We start from the raw sequence: 21,552 nt of genomic DNA, 5'->3' as shown, positions 1-21,552 counted from the left end.
ATGTTTTCATCCATGTTTTCACATGAAAACACTGTAACAAGACTGGAAAAAACCCGTGAAATAGGATGAATTTTTTAACATAATATTAACAGCTTCTACTACTTAATTGTTTAACAATGGAGAGGTGACTACAAAGAGCAAGGGAGGAAATGAAAGTACAGTTTGTAATGAAAAAATCCATGACCATTGGCTTGCAGAAGAAATAAGTATCTAATCATCATACATGGGAACACTTGCTCAATATATGCTAAAACATAAATTGTAAGGATGTATAAAAACTCTCTTTTAATTGTCTAGCCTCATAATTATGCTCCAAGCAAAATTTGAAATGCTATGACTACATATGGCCAAACTATGCCTGAAGGGATAAACTCAGATGTTTAGAATAAGAATTTTTCCGATAAACAGTGGTACAATCTGGTGATTTCAGAGCTTTTGCTGGCTAACTCCAGATAAAAGAGAAACTCCTTTTAATCCAGTGAAATTATATTATTTATACACCATGTCACTGTAATCAGGCCACGGAAGTCTACAAAGGCCTATTAAATATAAATAGGTCTATCTTATCCTTTCTTGCCATTCTTAAGATATTTATTTCTCTGTGCTTTCTACTCACAAGTGAAGAGACCTCAGCTACTGAAGAGATTCTTGTTGCTGTTGCAATGAATTTGTTCTTTCTCTGTTTTGTTTGTATGTTAGTGGCAATACTGGAGTTTACTGTACTAAAGCATGGGTAGCTGTACACCCAGAGCAGCAGAAGGACACCATAGGTGATTGTCTTCTTTGCTGCATAAACTGTAAATATTTATTTATACCAGATATGCCACATATGTAAGCCAGTGCCTTCAGTAGCTGGGCATGTTCCAAAAGGCCAAAGAAGTCTCCTGCTTGACCTGTTCTGCATTTTTCCATGTTTCCCTAAAATGAAAAATAAGGAAAATTGCTCTAATTGCATCTGAGTTTTAAGGGTCTTAGTAAGAGGACACATGCAAATGAACTCCAAAAGCATGCCTGGAGTATGAATCTTTTCTCCATAAAAACATGAACAGCTTCCATTCACAAGTGAAGAAATCCCTCGTTTGTGCAGTAAAGGAAGACTGGCTTGAGGTCTGCTGTCAGTTCTAAAGCATACATTAAAGGTTTGTCACTGTAGGATCTAACTGTGATCTCTGCAGAGATTTGCAGAAACTTGCATTGGTGTGACTGTGCAGAAGCCCCTGTGAATCTGAAGAAGTGTTAATGAAACAGAATGGAGACAGGAATATGTTTTGGTGTTAAGATTTCCAAACATTGATAATAAGCGATAAGCTCAGAATTGGAGCCAGAATCTTTTCCATTTGAATGTGACTTTATCCATTTGGAGGTGACTTGCCTGCCAATGTATACACACACATACATGAAAGACTTTCAATGATATAACCCCAGTGCAAGCTTTGCACCTAGGATAGAATTGAGTCCACAAAAATATATCAAGAAGCATATATTCTATAGCTCATATGGATATTGACAGCAGTAGCAAAATTGTGTTTTCTCAGTTTAGAAATTAAGACCAATATGTATACACACAGAGCTTTGCATTTACATTTTAAAATATTTTTGATGCCATTAAAGAACAAGATAACATGAGGACTGTAGCTATCCTGGTAGTGTCAACATCTACTCACCAGCTGGAATAATAAATTTATTTAAAAAAAAAAAAAACATGTTTCTTAGCACTGATCAGAATTTTTTAATTTTCTAGAAAAGCACATTGATATTGAGCATACTATGCAGACAGTTTGATTTTTCAGAACAACCAATGAGAGCCCATTTCAAAATCTTGGAGAATATGAGCAATTTGAATATCAGTGGGAACTGATTGCAGGGAATTCTGGCATCACTGTATGAGTCACCTGAGGATTTACTGTATTATACACGACACCTTGAAATAGCAGTATATATAATTTCTGTTGTACATTGAGCTCATAGAATAGTTACAGCTATATGCAGGCAAACAAAGTTTATCTATTTCTGCTTCAGATCATTTAGAGATCACTTATCAATCACTATTAGGCCTGTGAAACTAAATCTGTGGATTTATCCACTTACGTGCCATGCAGTGAATTTACCCAGTATAATGATGTTATGGACTGTGGCTTTCACAATATGTGACATTTGCACATCTACCATGCTAGGTGGTATATGGCTCATTAAAAGTCAAGGTCAAAAATGAAGTGTCTAAAACAAAGTAAAACAAGACAAGGTATCTGTATCCACTCTCATCAACTGGACATTGATATTTATTTTTCCTGGTCCTTCATATAATGAAACAGTTTATATATAGAGATGTGTATTTATAGCAATATAATCCCAGATCATTGCTCTAATGAAAAATCTTTGGAGGTATTTTACTCTTCTATTGACACTTTGGGAGTAAAATATGGATTTCTAACTATATACAGAACTTTCTAACATTGTTGTCAATGATAGACCAGACCTCTTAATATACAAAGGTTTTAGAACTTAATTCAAATATATTTTCCATTTTGAAGTTGTGATGGCTAAGTACACCTGCTTACTTAAAAATTATCTGCTAGTTTGTACTTTTCAATAGCTTAATCATCATTTGATTTTCTCAGTTTGTGTTGCAGGCAGTTCACCCACTCTTCGTCTAAACTTGAATGTTTCCTGTTTACACATCAGAAAATACAGAAAGATGATAATATTTAGAAAACAAAGAAAAAATGAAAGCTGTGTTCAAACACATTATTTATATAATTATCCTATAATTAAAGTAATTACAGTTTGTGATGAAAAATAGTCTTTATTTTTTTTGAAACATTTGCAGGTTTCTTGAAGGGTGTTTACTGATCATCACAGCAAAGTGACATGAAAAGTACTTGGAGATGTTCTCATTTCTGCAAAACATTTAAGCTGTATAAGACATGTTCTTCATGAAACAACTATGCATCTTTACAGTCCATTAATTGACAGGCCTGTATGAAAGGGAGTTAGACTCATATTCAAAGACATTTGTGAGCTTTTATAATCTTGACTACAGCCACAGCTACTCTGCATATGAATTTTCTGAATAAGAGTGGATTTCTAACAAATAACATTGCAAGCTGTAAAAAATGGTGTAAATGAAGGATTTCTTGCCTTATGGTATTTTTAAACTGCTGTATTCAATTTGTTTTTCTTTATAGCACCTGGAAAACTGGAAGCTTACAAAGTGAAAGCTCTATGTCCATGAAACTACCTGAACCTAGGATCAGTAGTTTTGAAAAAGACCCACTGACGGTTCAAAAATACTGATCTGACACTCAGAACGTGAGGAACGTGAAGAACCTAGGAAGCCAACCCAAAGAGTGTTTCTACCTTTCATTGTTGAAAGTCTACCACAGGCATTAGAATGAAGGAAAGCAGGGCCAGGGCCTGGGGGATGATTGGGGATCCTACTGCTGTATGGATGAGGATGGGTATTCCTATGGAGTTGTTCTCAATTTTTAACCCTAGATTAATTTTTTTTTCACCTCACAAGCCGTGTTTCACTCTTCACAGAACTACACAACAAAAATCGTTATGCTCAGATTAATCATAGAAGCAATTCACATGCTTCAAATAACGTATACATGAGACATATTCAGTAAGAAATACTAGTCAGCTACTACATTTTCTTGATTACATTTATGTAAATATCAATATGTGCATGATCAATATCTGCCAGGACTGTGGAAAATTAGGAAAACTATAATTCTTATAGCATGATTTTTTTTACTGTACAACTAAAGGAAAGTGTATATTGACTTGATCTCCAGTGAAAAACATCTATTTATTATTTGAAATGAGCCATATCAAAGACAAGGTGGATTTTTCTACAGTTATAATAGGCAAAGTCAAACTTGTTTGAGAATTTTTTCTTTCTTCTTTAAATACAATCTTCAGCAGAATGTAATATTTTTTTTTCCTCTCCAGCCTCATGAGCAGAGGCTAAACACAGTGTGCATATATGTGTGTTAAAGTAAAGTTTATAAAAAACTTCATCCATCCAACAACCCACTATCATTTTGAGAGTATAAAGTGCTTTCAAAAGTTCCTTCCTGCTATCATCACAATCATCATACATGGGCACTTTCCCTGCAGGATGGAGATTCACAGCTAGCCACAATTTTAGGGTGCACATGAAAATTTCTGTTTCTCAGAGGGACATCTTGAAGCTCTTAAAAAAAAAAAAAAAAAAAAAAAAAAAAAAAAAAAAAAAAAAAAAAGCAAGTCTTCCATCTGTCTAAACTGTACAACATTTGCCTGAATATATTTGTTCTTTGGAGACTTATGAATTCAAGACCTTGTTTTGCCCTTTGGTCATAGCCCAAAAGCATCTCCTGCTGTATCTTCCAGTTTGCAATAAGAGAGCACTATCTGTAAGCAGCCAGTGGCTCCCTACCCATCAGTCTGTAAGGCATAGATAAACAATTGTTTGCTTTTAAGTTAGGACACCAGCCTTGTCAGATTTAATACCCCAGAAAAAATTACTTGGCAGTTCATGTTTGCACAGGTAACCAGATTCATGTTGTTTGAATGTAGTTGTTTGTATGCAAACTATCAGGTATCAAGATCTCTGCAGTTTTTAGAGCAGCTTTCTGAGACTACCTGCTTAGGAATAAATTAAATAAAATAAGAGGTCTTGCTCAGCTGATTTTCTCAAAAAGTATTGAGAAAAGTTAAGAGACTTGGACACACAGTCCTGAAAAGATCCTGGAGCTTAGATAGCACTGAGTTCTTGAAAAACTCAGTGTACCTGCCCTACTAGTCAACAGTTCATAATACTGCAAAAATCCATTACCAAATAATTTTGAACTATTTCTCAATAATAGCAATAGCTGGGAGACTTCATAGCAAGAAAGACTTCAGGGATTTTTGTACTCAATACTTCTAATTATGAGAAGACTAACTTTGCTAATGTCTCTTCCTAAAAGTGCAGCCACCTTGGGCAGTCAGTTCAATTTATAACTAAGTCTGCTCTTAAAATGTTTCCCTAGAATTTAAAATATATTTTGCTGTCAAGATGGGCTTAACAAAAAAGTCCATAAAATAAGTAAAAAAGTATTCTTCCAGCATTTCACAAGTACCTTTTTACCAGCATATTGGCACTTAATAACACTTGAAAAATATTTCTTATATTCTTAACGGTCACAGATTAATTTTGGGGTAGAATATATATATATATTTTCCATCTTTCTTATTCCTTTGAAGAGTTATTTTTATGATTAAAATAATTGTAACCAGAGGAGCTGAGACAGGCAGTTGTGTCAGACTAGCAATTTACATCTTCAGCAGAGGATTTGGGAAAACTTCACTGTTTTGACATGTTTCTTTCACTTTGCCTTTTTTATTTTCCTGTATGGTTCCTCTCCTTTGTTTTGATTTTGATGTTCTGGAAGAGGTTTAAGTTGCTCTTTCTTAAAATATGGATTTTGTTATTGTCACTAGGTGATACCATAAAAAACCAGAAAGTCTGGTTACAGTCAAGGATCACTCTTGCACTTTTCTTGAGTTCACTATGTAGCTGGGATCTGATACCTGTGTTCCTTTCAGAAAAAGAGGACATAACTTTGGAGCACAACTGTAAGTCAAAAATTTATAAGTCAAAGCCCTTTGAAAAATTGCTTTCTGTAGATATGACATAACAAGTCTGGTGTCATAACAGATACCAATATACAAAGAAGCACTGCCATTTGTTTTGCTCTAATTACCACTCAAATGGTAAAATATTTTTAATCTCAACTCTTTTTTAAGCTAAGCATACAGCACATTAACATCTCTGTATTTAGAATATGGCTAAAGAGGTGATCTGAGAGGTATTAAAACCTAGCTGAAACTTCTAGAGAAGCTAAGCCCTTTGGAGAGGCACAGAGAATTTTCAGACTAAAGAGGATTTAGGAAGCAGTTACAGCCAGAGTATCTGCTGGTTTGGATCTTGTCCTGGTTAATAAAGTGGCAGTCACTTTCTGTTACAACAGTTCCTTATTAAGCTAATCTTCCATCTGCATAATAAAATCATCTGTCAACAATAATTGAGTCTGCTTTTTATTCAGCTTGCAGTGGTGTCTCCATGTTACTCTGTGCTCCCAAACTTCCCAATTCACACTGCTGTGGTGTGTCCTAAATCACACCAGCACTGCACAGCTCCCAAAAGCAGCACTGCTCGGGTCATTGTAGAACGACAGAGGTGTGCAAGTGAATCAGAATTATTCTCTCATACCAGTGAAAATCTTCTCAATAATTTATTATTACTCAGTGAAGATCAGAATATTATAATCTAAGTTTAAAAAAGTAATTTTTAGGTCCCGCCTAAGTCTTTTGAATGGTACATGAAAGAAACCACATTTTAAACAGTGGTTCAAATTATATCTCCTTATGCTGTGGAATTTGGGTGGATGATTAATTTCTACTTTTTGCAGTCAAATAATTATTCGAAGACCTTGCTGCTTCTTCAGAAAAACACTCTTTTTAAACCATTATAGTCCTTTAACTGAAATTCAGAAGAGTTACTTGTGATCATCATAAACTTGTGCCCAAAGAGGCGGAGTTCAGCCTGAAACTTTGAGGTACTGATATAAAGGGGAACTCTCACAAGATATAGTAACATGTCTAGCCATGAAACAGCCTCTGGTTGTTTGGCTGAGACCTCAGAACTGAACAAGGACTGATTAGAAACCTTCTATAGTGTTTGAACCCATTTTCCTCAACTATTTTTCTTTTCTTCAGCTCAGCCTTTATAAATGTTTAAATGAACTTATTTTTAAGTTGAGATTCATAAGAAAACATGTAATGATTTTTAAATTCCCCAAAATCTCTGTGTTTTGGGGTTTTTTTGTTTCCCTTTAGGTAATCATCAGCAACATCTGCAATCATGTGTAATTCCAGAGCACCTAATTGCCAGACAAATGTCTCAAAATTATTGAATATTTTCTTTGTTCATTGTAATTAGAGGCATTGTAATTAGAGTTCAATGAGTTACTTTGGGCTGCTTGCATCCTGCTTCCTCTTTTCTCATATTTTCACCACCATCTCAAACCCTGGATGAAACAAAAGTCACAAGAAGTTAAGCTACCTGCTATTATCCTTAAAGAATTGAGTGAAAATATGGAGAAAATTTTCACAGCAGTCTTCTTACTTCATTACTTCATCCTAATAAAATATTCAGGAAGAATACAACTCTTTCTTCTTTAATTTTTTATTTTATTTTATTTTTTTACTTAGGGACGTTTGGTCAAGTCAGGATGAGGTAATGGTTTGAGGATCAGGAGATATCAAGTGGTATTGACACTGATTTGCTGAATCATTCCGGGAACACTTTCTATGTGTCAACACAATCATTTGCTGATGGAAATAGTGACCTAATGTTTACCAACCTAAAAAATGGAGGGTTGTGACAACCACAGTGATTTAATCAAAAGTATTTTGCTGCCAGAAGTTCAATGGTTGCAAGTTCTATGCATGATATTATCATTATACTTTCTTCTTACTGTTAAGGAATAGATTTTACTTCACAGTTCGTAGTAAAAGTAATTTGTAAAGCATGAGCAAAACAGCTCTTAAAAGAGTTACCTTTACAGCGAGTGTACATGGTGTACATGAATTTTTTTTTCAGACATCTGATCTGAAAAAAAAATCCCTATTCTATTAAAACCAAATTAAATTAGAACAAATTTCATTTTCCCCAAAAGAAGCAATTATGAATGAGCATAACTATGCAAATACTTTAAAAAAAGATGCTTTGCTCTGCAAAAGTATAGTAAGAAATTTCTAGATGTGTAAACTAAACTGATTTCCACTTAAAGAACCTTGGTTCAGGGAAATTTTTAGGTCTCACTTGAAAATTTAAGTCTTTCATTGTGAGTTATGAAGGAAGCCTGCCTACATATATTTCAAGGTATGACTGCCACTCATTTATTTTATTGCATGTTCCCAATTTGTCTTTGCAGTATGTAATTTTAAAACAAATACATTAGATTTTTTTCTCCAAAATATGAATTAATCAATGGCAACTATTTCATAGAATCAGTAGAATGGCCTGGGTTGGGAGAAACCTTAAAAATCATCTAGTTCCAACCCCCCTGCCTTAGGCAGAGACACCTTTCCACTGGACCAGCTTGCTCAGAGCCCCATCCAGGCTGGCCCTGTACACTCCCAGGGATGGAGCATCCACAACTTCTCTGCACAACCTGTTGCACTTCCTCACCACTCTCAAACTAAAAAAATTCTTTCTGATATCTGTTCTAAACCTACTCTCAGTTTAAACCCATTCCTCCTTGTCCTGTTACCAAATGCTTTTGAAAAAAGTCTCTGTATTTTTCTTGTAAACTCCCTTCAGGTATTGGAAGGCTTCACTGACATCACCCTGACGCCTTCTCTTCTCCAGGCTGAACAATCCCAATTCTCTCAATCTGTCTTCATAGGAGAGATACTTCATCCCTCTAATCACCTTTGTGGCCTCCCCTGGTCTCATTCCAACAGCTCAATGTCCTTCCTGTGCTGGAAACTCAGTGTTTGATTTCATCAAGGTCTTATTGTGATGTGATGTTTTTTCAAGAAATAAGAGATCTGACATTCCTGTGGGAAAGGGAATATCAAGAATTAGAAGAAAGAGAAACAGAAATGTTTCAGGATGACACTGAGGACATAGATGCTAATAGTTAATCGCCTCAGCCAATTTTCTGTAGTATCTGCAGGAGTCACACAGACAGAATTTAATACGGGATGAAAATACCTGTGGTAAGCAACCAGATTAGTAAAGTGCATCAGGTCTATCATGACAGGAAATATTTTAAGGGTTTGAAATGCTGTCTGTTCCTTTCTACACATTTAGTCACACTCTCCCATCCTACCCAGCTGAATAGGACTACATGTATTCTTGAGGGAAGCATGTATGTATGCATATCCTGAATTTCTTTTCCTAGGGAAATTAGAAATTACTCAAGTTGAAATGTCAGTGTCCCACTTTCTTTGAAGGTGTTCGTGGTGATGTGTGGAGGTGTCTCATTTTCTTATGGAAGAGGAATAAGAGTAGAAAACAGGAAAGGATTAGGAAACAGTACTAGATATCTGAAAGATCAATTCAGTAATTACGGTTTTAACCATCAAACACAGGTCATTTGCCCACTTGAGAAGGGTCCGTATTTACAAGACATCATCTCTGGACAAACACAGATATTGAAAATCTCAAGGCTGGGTCTCTCAGTGTGGCAAACAGGAGGTGCAGAAAATCCCTTTAGCTACTAACAGGATTTGCACCCTTGTATCTCATGCACCACTTTGAAAATTCACTCTCAGTCATCAGGAAATAAGGTAATATTCCAGCATTCAAAATTGCGTCATTCGGATACAGACAAGAATCCTAATTGGCTGTCGTGTACAAAGAATCAGAAGCATAAAGAATTGCTTATGGTTAAATATTTTATTTAAAGCCTGGGGTTTTCCACTGGACCTGTCTACATATGAGTCTTTAATTTAAAAAAAACAAACCAAACAACAAATGGATCTTTAGTTATTTATAACTCAGTTTTACAGTTAGACGGAAATTGTTTTCAATCTCAAAAACACAAAGACATCTAAAGATAAAAGAATTCAAAAAAATTTTACTCATAAATGCGACCAGTTCATTTACATAAAAAGCCCCAGACCAAACAAAATACATATATGCATGTGCAAACTGTTCATTTACTCGTCATGTTCCAAGAGTGTTATGTTCATGACAGTCCAGATAGGTATCTATATTTTGAATCCGTACAATTTAATTCACATAATCAAAGTTTTATTGTGATGGAAATTCTTTGGCTTTCTCTCAGAGGATTTTGGAATAGTTCTTATTTTCTATCTCACATCAAGAAATGTGGGACAGAGGGGTATGACAGGTGGACATCATCATACCACACGCCTTCCATGAATTCACACCAATGATTCACTCAAGTCAAAATAATTTGGGCCAGAACTTCTACTAGCATAACCTCCTACCTCAAGGTTTCTTAGTCAAGAAAAATGTAAGTGGACAGCCAGGAGTACTATCTTAATTCTTCATTAACTGTATCAAATGTGCTAAACATCTTCACTAAGAAATTTTGAAAGAAAATTATGTCCAGAAGATTCTGTAGAGCACTCCTTTTCCAGTGGAAAAAAAAAAAAAAAAAGCCACGTAGTTGGTAAATACTCAAGAGAGAAGTAAATTCTGATCATGAAAAGATGTGTTTTAATTTCTAATCATAATCCTTCATATGATATGAAGAATTCATTGACATATATTTTAGTGAGATGAAATAATGTTTTATAGTAAATGGTATCATTTCAAATAAGATCACTACATGCATGAAGAAGTGATGAGTAATACCTGAGGAAACCAAACCATATTCAAATGCAAGAAAGGATGTTTTCTTGTCAGGATGTTTAGCAAGGCTGTTCCGGGAGTCATTGCATATTCTGCCAAAATCTTGTTTGTCATACTGGAAGCCCTTCTGACAGCATTGCTCTGCCTTTCCTCCAAAACAGCACCTGAAGCTGCACTTAGCCTTTGGAAAATGAGCTGCTGCCATTATAAAAACCTCTAATGAACCCAGAAAAAAAAATTCTCTTGCGAAATATTGAAGCCCTGATGTATTTGTATTTATGGGTTCTCCTTTTTAGCATAATTTTTTTCCCCTCAGAATTTTATCTCTGAAAATTATATTTATCTCTGAAAATTATATTCACAGATCAACTCTAACACTGACAGGCTGTGTGTCTAGCTAAGCAGGCCATTCCTTTTATTGCAGGACAGCACCATCCCTGGTGCTTGAAGTAAACTCATGAATTCAGTCCTAGTGAATTCACAGGAGTTGGGATTAAGCTTCTTCTTGGGGATGTGGCTCTAACTATCTGCTAACTCAGATGATATATCTATCTTTCTAATATTTTTATTCTTTCTAATAGGCATTTAAGGTCTCTAGGCAGTGCACAGGAGGACATAGGTTATGAGAACAGAACCCAAACCACTCATCAAGCTAAGCAGAGAAGATACAGTATCACATACATGTACACACTGGGTAATGTGTGGTGCTCAAGGCCTGCCAGTTCAAAATTCTAAGCAAGAGGACATGTTTTCCCCTTATTCAGGACTGCAGAAAGGTACTTCCATTTACCCTCCTGAAGGTAGGGAGACACCAGTTTTCAGTCCAAAAATGACTTTTGCAACTGCAGTGCAAGATTGTGGAGGCAGGGCTGATTTTAGCTCTTCTTTCACAGCCCAGCCTTACTGTTCATGGCCAAGTGAATGGAAAGCAGTCAGGCTTGATCCTTTCTTTGCCTGAAGAGTCATCAGCCAGCAGAGTTACCAGGCTAAACAGATCTACAGCTGGGGTAATGCTGAAGGGAGGAGAAATACTGCAGGGGAACACTCTCTTTTAAGCCAAATCTGCTCCACAGAAAATAAGAGTCATAGGGTCAGGAAACAGGGCCTGGGAACAGGAGTCTAACCCAGGCTTCAAAGACAGTTCCTATCTATTATGTACCACACATGGTAAAAAATGCATTAGTAATCCTGAAAGCAGTTGTCAGAATCAAGTTTTGACCTGCTGGGTGCTCTTGCAACTATGATATAGAGTCATGCCCCATCTTTGCAGTGCATTTGAATATTCTTATCATAAGACTGAATATGGTTAGTCTTTTACATATCAAGGCCTTTTACAGAGCCCTGGGTAGTGCAGTCTTGGTTAAATGAAAACTGCCCTTAGCTCTTAGCCTTTCCGAAAGTTTTGCAGACCACCTGAGGTATTTTAAGTGGGTATTATGTAGTCTGAATATTTCATATTACTAATTATCTCCCACAAATCCTTACTGTGTCCTCAGATAGTTAGGTCTGTTGTAATTGCTCCACTGCAATTTGCAGAAGGTGAGAAAGTGAGTTCACCTTGTTTCAAAATCCTTTCCTATCACAAATTACTCTTTCATTCTGATGGCAATTTAGACCACTGATGGATAAGTTTTGTTCCTTAACAGTTTGAAATAACCCAGTCATTACAGGTCAGGAGCTTATGCTGAATATAACTATGCATGTATAATGATACAATTGGTGGACTCAAAACTAGCAAATAAATGTGCTTGTCATAGCATGACAAAATATATGGAGTTGGAAGAGACCCACAAGGAGTGGGTGTACTTTGTGTAGGGTATCATAACTCCTTACCTTCCTTGTAGACACAGAATTGGTTCCCCTGATATGGAAACAGTTTTAGATTTTTTGTTATAGAGACATATCCAGCTTAAATTTTTGCCTCTGGTTGTGATTTACAGAACATGGAATTCATAGTAAATGACCATGTTTCTAGTCTCTCATCAGTGACTTCAATAATACAATAAAGAGGTTTGTGCTGTTTTAAGGAGTATGCAGAGAACATGGCACTTGTATTTGGATTCTAATTTGTGAACTGCTTGGCAGTCTTCTTTTCCCATAATGTATTCATCACAAGATATATTGGTTATGCAATAAAGTATTTTTTAATTGCTAGCTTTAGAAATATTTGAGTACCCAATTATTTCTACCTAAAAGACTATTATGGAAAAAAGGAAAAGTTAAAAATGGATATGGCCATGGCTAGACATGGATTATGAGTTGCACAGTAAGAGCACTGAGCCTTTGATGAAGTGTATAAATAATTAGTAACACAGTTTAAGACATCTTTTTCTTGGTTCATAGTACCTGTGCTCATTTAATTCCAGCTGAAAATATGCCCATTCATTCACAGTGAAGGACAGATAAATTGGTGACCGAGACAATGGGAAAAGTGATTCATATTGAAGCACCTTAGGCCAAATACTTTCTGCACATACACAGATCAGACACTCACTGAGAGATTAGGCACCAACACAAATTTGTCCTGCCCTGGCAAAAGATCACAGGGCACATATATGTGGCAGAGAAGTGCCCATAAATGAAGGCACGTCTGTATGTGTAATAATTTAACATCTAGTTTTTATGTGAATGATTTTTAGAACAAGAGATTAATAACAAGAAATAACACTCTATAAATAGGCAGTCCCATTTTAGTTTTTTTTTAAAGTTACATGATACCCAAATATCCTTTTTTGGTTTTTATTCCACAAACATTGATAGGATGAATTTGGTCAGCACAAATGGATATGAACTTCAAAATCAGTTCATATATTCACTGAACTTCACTAAATTACACCTCAAAAACCTTCACAAAAGTACTTTCATATTTAAATAAGCACTTTGACAACTAAAGATGCAAGCAGGGTGTCTAAGGTAAATTCAGTACCTAATGACCAAAGATAAATGTCTAAGTTTCATTAGGTTCTCAAATCACTGCAAAATTCTGGTCTCAGTATATATATATATATATATGCTTCTTGCAAAGAGGAACAGAGAAACATCTCAAGAGCTATACCCAGACAACTATTTACTCATCTCAAACAGGATTTTGAGGAGCTGTTCTGCACCAGTCCATTGATTTGCAGAATTCCTAAAATATTAAGCAAATAACAAACAAATATGAAGCCAAGGAAGATTGCTTGCTAACTTAGCTTCTTTTTCTAGTGGTTAACAGACCACTTCTGCAAAACTTGTCCTCTCAAAGTTCTTCACATAACTAAAACAAAATCAATTCCTCTTATTAGTGTATCCCCAGTTCAGATTGTCACACACAGATTTTTTTATATGTTATGTAAATCAACATTGCTGTCAGCTCTGTGATAGTTGCCTATTAAGTGAAGTGGCTCCACTAAGAGAAGTCTAAAAGATGTCACAGAATTATTTCAATCCCAACAGCATTTTGTTTTACCATAACAATTTTTCTGCATCAACAGATATAATTAAAGGTACTGTACCATTCATGCCATCAAACAGGCTTACACTTTGGACATGCCTCGTATTTCTGAGTTTATACTATACTCCTAGTGTTCATACAAATGTCATTACAGGATCCTTTGTAATACTTTAGAATATATATTTTTTTAAGTTGTAAATACACCAGAACAGGGAGATGGAAGGGCTGAATTCTTGATAAAAGAGCTATGGTAGAAATTTTTGAAGAAGCTTTGTATCAAATTGACTGTCATCAACTATGTACTGGAGTTCTGTTTGTCAGTTGTCACTTGTGTTGTCACTTTTCCACACCAAGGGGGAAAAAATACCTGACAAGACTTTACTTTCCCTTTTAAATGTATGTAAAGAGGAAAAGCATTGCACCATATTAATGCAGCTAAAATGGAAAAACTGTGTTTTTCGTAAGCGCCTGTTTATGTGAGAGCAACTATACTATTTTCTTTCCTTTTCTTTTGTTCTCTAAAATCTAGTGAAGAAAACATAATGGGGTAACTTAGAAAGTAACCTGATTTTTAGGAAAAATATTGTCATATCTAGCAACAACTATAAACCTAAAAGTGCTATTTAACTATCTATTCCATGTTTCAGATTTCAGAAATTTTTTATTATTCATTCTAAAAAAAGACATTATAAGTACAGAGAGTTATTCTTATTTTATTTTTCATCCATTTTATTAATATTTTTATTTCATCCTGAAAAAAAAAAGGAATAGAAATAATTGGGAAAAAATATATTAAAAATTTTTAAGGCTCCCAAACCATGCATAATTGTCACTTTAATACTCATAATTTTAATTTTTACAATAGAATATATATATAATTTTAAATTTTTATTTTAAATTTATATTCAAATGGTTATTTATTATAAAATTATGTTTATATGATTATTTTAATTAAGGCTGTCAGCTGTCTTTAGTTTGCTTTGCTTTTATGGATAAAGAGAACAAATAAGTGTTTGAGGTAAACTATATTATGACTCAAGTTTTAAGAGCCCCTTGCATGGGCTTACCCAGCAACCCACACACTAAACACCTGTTGATCAAGCCAACAGGAACAAGGGCCCATGTTCCTATAGACCACACGTAACATTCCAGGCTGAGAGGTGATAATTTTGACTGCAGGGTCACTGTGCAGTGCTCACCAAACTCAGTAGTTAAAGCAGCATTTTGCACCTCACTCACTGTCTGCAGTCTCCTCAATGGGAGAAATGCAATTGTAACCTCTTTTTGGTGGCACCTCTGCACACTACTGCTACACTTAACTCCCTCATAAAGCATGTTGTAATATGGATTTACAGTTGAATTTCTATTTGTTTTGATTTATTTTGTTTTGATTTTTTTTTTCCTGGATTTCACTGGGCAGAAAAAAAAAAATCACAACTGTTTAATTGATTTCTTTTATGGAAGCTATATACTCTCCATTTGTTTCCATTTGCACATATACATCAGTCCTTTCTATCTGAGATTTCCAGAGATTTTGACTATACCTAAGTTTTCAGGAGACCTCTATAGCAGCCCTAATGCAGTCAGTGAAAGTATTGTGAAATTTTTCTGTAGCTGGGCCTCCATGGTCCAAAGCTGACAGATACCTTCCCAGAAGTATCTTTGTAACCTGTCAGCTCTTTAATGGCTCCAAATTTTCTTGTGATTTATAAATCACTAGAATGCAGTCTGAGAAACCAAGTATAAATGTAAAATAGATACAATATGCAAAGAAGCTATGGATTCTAGGTGTATTGGTCTGAAATTCCTACATCACTGGATATTACAGTGGATGAGGTGTTTGCTTAAGGACACGAGGCATACTTTGTCCAGATCAGGGGCAGCAAAGACCAACTTCAATAGTTCTTAACCTGGTGGAACAGTCTGAGGACCAGATAATCAATGAAAGATGGGAAACCAGTGTGTCCTTGGGATGGGAGGAAGATTCAGAAAGAGACTGATGTTTGCTACTGTCCTTGAAAAGCCCCAAAGTCTGAGACATCTGAGAAGGGAAAAGCTACCAGAATGTACTTTATTTAAATATAAGATTTATTAAGAAAGAAGTTCACCAAAAGTTTGAAAAAGACATAATGGCCAGTAGAAAGGTCTTGGAAATACAGGAGGACACCATCCACTTACCAAAAATATTCTAAGTTATGGTCTATCAGCTTATGTTTGGAGTTTCTGAGTTTATCAGAAACATCTCAGTAGGTATTGGTCAGAGAAAGCTGCAGAGCCCAAAAAGATCTCTAGAAGGAAGCTGGACACTAAACCAAATGAAGGGAGTAGAGCTTTGTTTCTGATCATTATTTCAAGAGACCTTCTGGCTGTGCAATGGTAGATTAAAGTGAAGCTGGCTTTTTGCTCCTCCAGCCTGTCACTCTGAGAAACATACATCAGATGCCAACATCTAATTAAAAATCCTATTCCTATTTTTCTTGATCCATGAAAACTTTCTGTTCTGAATTGTTGATTTAGGGTTGGTTTTTTGACAGTGAGTTTTAGGACATATTTTCATCAAACAATAGATTTTGTTCTTAACTAAAAAAAGGATATATTTTTACACATTCACCTGAAGACAACTCTTAATGTCATCTAGTGCCCTGAACACATTGTTATGTTGAACTCATAGAAGATTTGAATTTTAAAGGGAAAAATGCTATGTATCCTCATTATTCATGAACCAAGAAGGTCAGACACAGATTTATCATATATAGAAAACCTGAAGTATATAAGACTGTTGAGATTCAATAGATCCCATGGGTTACAAATAAAGGCACCACTATTAAAGTATAGTGCCTCTTTCAATTTCTTATATTTTTCTAAATTACCATTTGTGGGAATTTAACACTACAGAACAAAAAAAAAAAAAAAGTGAACTTTTCTAGCAGTTTCCAAATAGCCATTTATTGTTTGTGTAGTTCCAGATATAACTGGATTTAGGTTAAAGAAATTTAGGTCTTTTGCATTGTGTATTCATGAAGGGTACTTTTTAAAGTATTTGAAGGGAAAAATCATCACAAAGTGTTTTACTAGTTACACACACTAAGGCTGTCTGCAATCTCTGGAAAATTTTAAAAAGTAACTTCTGAAAGGCAAGTTATGGAAAAATGCCTTTTAAAACTTACCTTTAAAAAATGGTGACTTCATGGACTAAAAAAGATAAAGGAACACTTTTTTCTTGAATACCATTTTTTTTTTTTTGCATTTTGCCTTTATAATAAATAATTTTCTCATTTATATTTCAAGTGAAAGCAGTAGGCCTATGTAAGAAAAAAGTGCATTTCAATTTGTAACTTAATTTAACACTTTTAACTGATTTTTTCTTTGAAGATGCATTTTTGTTACATAAGGTAATATAAAAGTGGTATAAAATTTCCCCCTAATTTTTATTTAAAATATTTACAGTACTCCATAAATATATCAGCTACTATATAAGACTTTAGTACTGAATGGATTGATTAAATAACTAGCTGGATACATAATTAATATCTCAAAGTCCCTTTTTAAGCTTGAGGATAACAGCCAATGAGAAGTGATGCGGCTGCTTTGGGATGAGCAAAGCTTTTAAATGTTACCCTTCAACCCACACAGCAGTCTCCCTTTCTTCACAGAACTGTGTTCTCATCCATAATTTTAAGGGCCTTTGTAAATGGTGTAAGCAGCAGGACCTTTGGTTCAGCAGCAGTGATTTTTTACAGTTAAATGTGTAATTCTCCAAATGGAAGGACAGATGCTTTGGAGACATCATTATTCTTCACCTATCTGTCAGAAACTACAGAGGATCTAGCTGGTTTAGTTGCAGTCCTTTTATCTTCAGTCTGATTTCTACAATTTTTCAAATAGATCCTCAATGCATTCATCACACCATGAGCAGGAATTTCAGCCTGAGCATCACCAGTTATATAAGTTCTGGGCTGAGTAAACTAATTTCCCCTGATTTCAGTCATATGAAGCAGTGGGTGGAAAGGTCACCCTCATTAGTGGGGAGAGGTGCTGCTGCCCTGGTGGCCAACTGGCTTTGCACCCTTTTAGTTTTTGATCTGGGAGCATATAGGAGCAGGCAATGGCTGCAGGGCACAGCTCAGCTCTCTCTTCTTCAGGCTCTCCCAGGAAAGCTACCAAAGGTTTCCTTCTACATCCTGGATCTCTGCTGCAGGTAATTAAGGTTAGGCAAGTGAAATAGCTAAAAATGAAAGATTCAGATTACTAATTCCTCCTGAAAAAAAAGGGGTTTGGGACAACAAATCCGGGGAAATTTTTCTGGGCATATCAGAATTCCACCAGTTGAAATGACTCAACATTTAGTTTTCAGAAAACAAAATCCCTCTGCATCCAAAGCCAAGGATAATGTTTAATATCCATTATTTTCTTCTGTACTCTCTGTTCCTGACCTTGAATGACTGATCCAGAGCCAGCGTGGGATTGGGACCACAATGCCAATGAAGCTGCAGAGACAGTCAACACCATTTCTTCTGGAGGGGTCATCCTATTCTCTGGGGTCTTGCCAGTGAAAATGAGGAACATCTTCAGCATCCAAAGGAAAATCAGTTCATGACAGAAGCAAGAGATAAAGCATTAGCAATTGTTTAAACAGAGGCGCACACTAATGGTGTAGGGCTTTTCTATGTCACCATAAGTTTCAGAAATTGGTCTGAATTATCAAGCTGTTGAAAACAAAACTGTTAATTAGAGAAGGAGAGAGGGAGAGAGAAAGTAACAAATGCTGCTTTTTTGGGAACATTGAGGAAATTATTGAATTAATTTTCTCAGATCGCCTGGTCAGACAAGCTGAACACTACATTCTAGCGTGGACACTCAGATTTAACTGCTTTCTCCTCTTGGGTTGAAGAAAGATGACTGATTCTTCCCCCCAGGAAGAAAAGGTATAAAGACAGCTGCTTGGGAAACTCTACCCTTCATGAGTAGGTTTCTCACAGGCTGCCTGGGCCCTAGTCCTGCTGGCTTTCAGAGGTCACAGTACAACCCAGGGAGAAGAATCCAGCAGTGGAAAAGTGAAGATTCCCTCCAAAATAGCACAGTAGTCTGTGCAACAAACAGCCATGGACAGTCACCCTCCATGCCCAGTTTGGGACAGACACTCTTGTTTTAAGGCAGTCTTGGAAAACACATCCTGCTCTCAATCCAGACTCTCAGGTTAGGCTCCTGCATGACAAAGCACAGTGTTAAATGGTCTGTGCCCATTGTGATAACAAGTACCACTTAAAATTAAACAATATGGAAAGCATCTCAAACTTCATAATATTCTGTTGGATTCAAAACCACTCTAATTTGATTAAAAGCACCATCAGCAGAAATCTGGATACACACACAAGTAGAAGGAACTTACTTTTATTTTACACATTGCTTATAATTGTAATAAGCCAGCTTGTGGAAGGTTAGTACAAAATGGATAAGTCAATTTTTTGTTTAAACCTTTCCTTTCATTAATTAGTAAACCAAACAGTGACTTGCACAGGAGCTTTCCAACATAGGTGCCTTGAGTTGATTAGCACTTTATTCTGCTTTCACACATTGACATGGTTGTGTGCCATAAAGCAGAAAGTCCACGTGTTGGTTTCCTGTCTGAGTTCACAAAAAACAAAACAAAACAAAACAAAACAAAACAAAACAAAAACAAAAACAAAAACAAAAACAAAAAAAAAAAAAAAAAAAAAAAAAGAAAAGAATTTTTTCCTGCACAGAAACTTTAAGATATATAAATTTTTTTCCAGTGAGAATTGATGGCTGCTTTTAAAAGTATTTCTTAAAGGGGCTAGTCTTTTTAAAGAGAAACCAATGTCAGGGTTCTGTGAATGAAAGAATGAGTTCTCCAAAATCACTGATGGTGCTGTCTTACTCCTCTTAATTGATTGGTACTTTGGTTCTGAAACCTTGGCCCACAGACCATCAGTGTCCTGCAGAGAACTTGCTAGTAGAGCCTTTAGAGAGGAGCTAGATACCATGATGATAGTTTCTCTGTTTTATTACTGCTGTTAAATCGTCTTAAAAGCAGTTAAATATTAATGAAACTTTTCACTAATCAGACTTCAAGGAGAGCAATTCTAAGTGGGAAAATTCTTTTTGTTTCTGAAGATGTTCTCCTTTTTAATATACATAAATAATAATTAATAACTTATTTATAAGGCCCTATTGACATGGCTGAGGTGCTTGGGGTACTATACAACACCATCAAAACAGAATCAAAACAAAATGAGCAAAAGTTCACCCTCATTAGAGTCAAGCCAAACACAGGGAAAATTGCAGACAAGAAAACAGGATCTGCTTCTCTAATCATGCCATCTCAACATTTGTATTTTTGAAATGATGCTGGGGTTTGAAATATGTCAGCATAAGCCTCAAAGAATGTACAAATAAGGGTGAAGTCCCTTTGTTCTTCCATAAACTCATTTTCATTTCTCATATCCTCATATGTTATCCTAGCTTACCTCTTTCAAACATGCATCCAGCACAACCTGTAAGGCACTCTGCATTGCCAAGGCTCTGCATGCTGCCCCATACAACCTTCCCCAAATAAACTGGTGGGGAAAAAAGGTGCTCCAGTAGCTTTGCAGTATATATTTCAAAAAGTGACCCACTGTGTACCAGCGGAAGTTATAAAACAAGGAATTTGGCCTTTGCTACCCTTGCAAATGAAAACTGTGGGGAAAATTCACTACTTGCCAGCTCTGTGGACAGAGGAAAATCATATTAGTATAAAGATAACTTTTACAGACAGCTACAAAAACATGAATTTCAGTACCATCTGTCACAAACCTTGGAAAAAAGGCCTATAAATTAACACATGGACACATAAACATTTAATCATTCAAATGCACTTATAGAAGTAATCTTTTAAGTTCCATCTGATCCACAGTGCAGGGAAACATCAGTTATTTTTTCTGCCATATTACCAGGTACCATTTCCACAATGCAGATTTTCAGATATGTAGACAGGCTGTACAAAACAAATGAATTTGTTCTTCTTCTCTCTTAGATACCAGCCAAACTGTCACTCTTTACAAATAGGTTAAATAGCTTATGGGAGATGGATACAGGAGGAAAAAACAAGAGAAAATATATAGTGGAAGTTAGGCTGTCATTAGCAGCAGCTCTTTCTGATAAAATTCATGTCTTAAACTATAGAAATGGGGAAAACAGATTAAAGCTGTTGCTTTGATGCCTTAATACAGTATCTATTTAATTTGAGATTACATAGTTCATAAGGAATAAATCCTCAAATGTATTTGTAGAATCCTTCAACAGCCTTCAAAAATATCACAGTGTAATTTGCAGAATTCACTCTCCGGATTCTGATTTTAGAAATACATCAATGCATAGATGGTTTAAGAGAGCAAAATATGATTTTGGGGTTGTATCTCAAGGTGCAACATTTACTCTAAGCAATAAGTTTCAAGGAAGCTCAGCTGGAACTGAGGACAAGTATTAATGGTGAAAGTTCAAAGCGTGGGTGGGAACAAGGATGGATAGGCACAGGATTCACTAATATGAAGTGAGCCAGATGAGGGATGCATGCTCCTGTCCATCTGTACTTTGAGAACATCCATCCTAAGATATCATCTGACTAATTAAACAGTGTTTCACTCAGAGAGCTCCACATTGGATCGGACTTCAATACTGAGGCCAGATCCAATGTCCATTAAAATCTCATGAGCAGAAGAGTTTTTGGCTTTTACACTATGGCCATCACTGTTAC

The sequence above is a fragment of the Zosterops lateralis genome (assembly GCF_965231275.1).
Source record: "Zosterops lateralis genome assembly, chromosome: 1".
Lineage (NCBI taxonomy): Eukaryota > Metazoa > Chordata > Aves > Passeriformes > Zosteropidae > Zosterops > Zosterops lateralis.
This window is presented reverse-complemented; position numbering follows the sequence as displayed.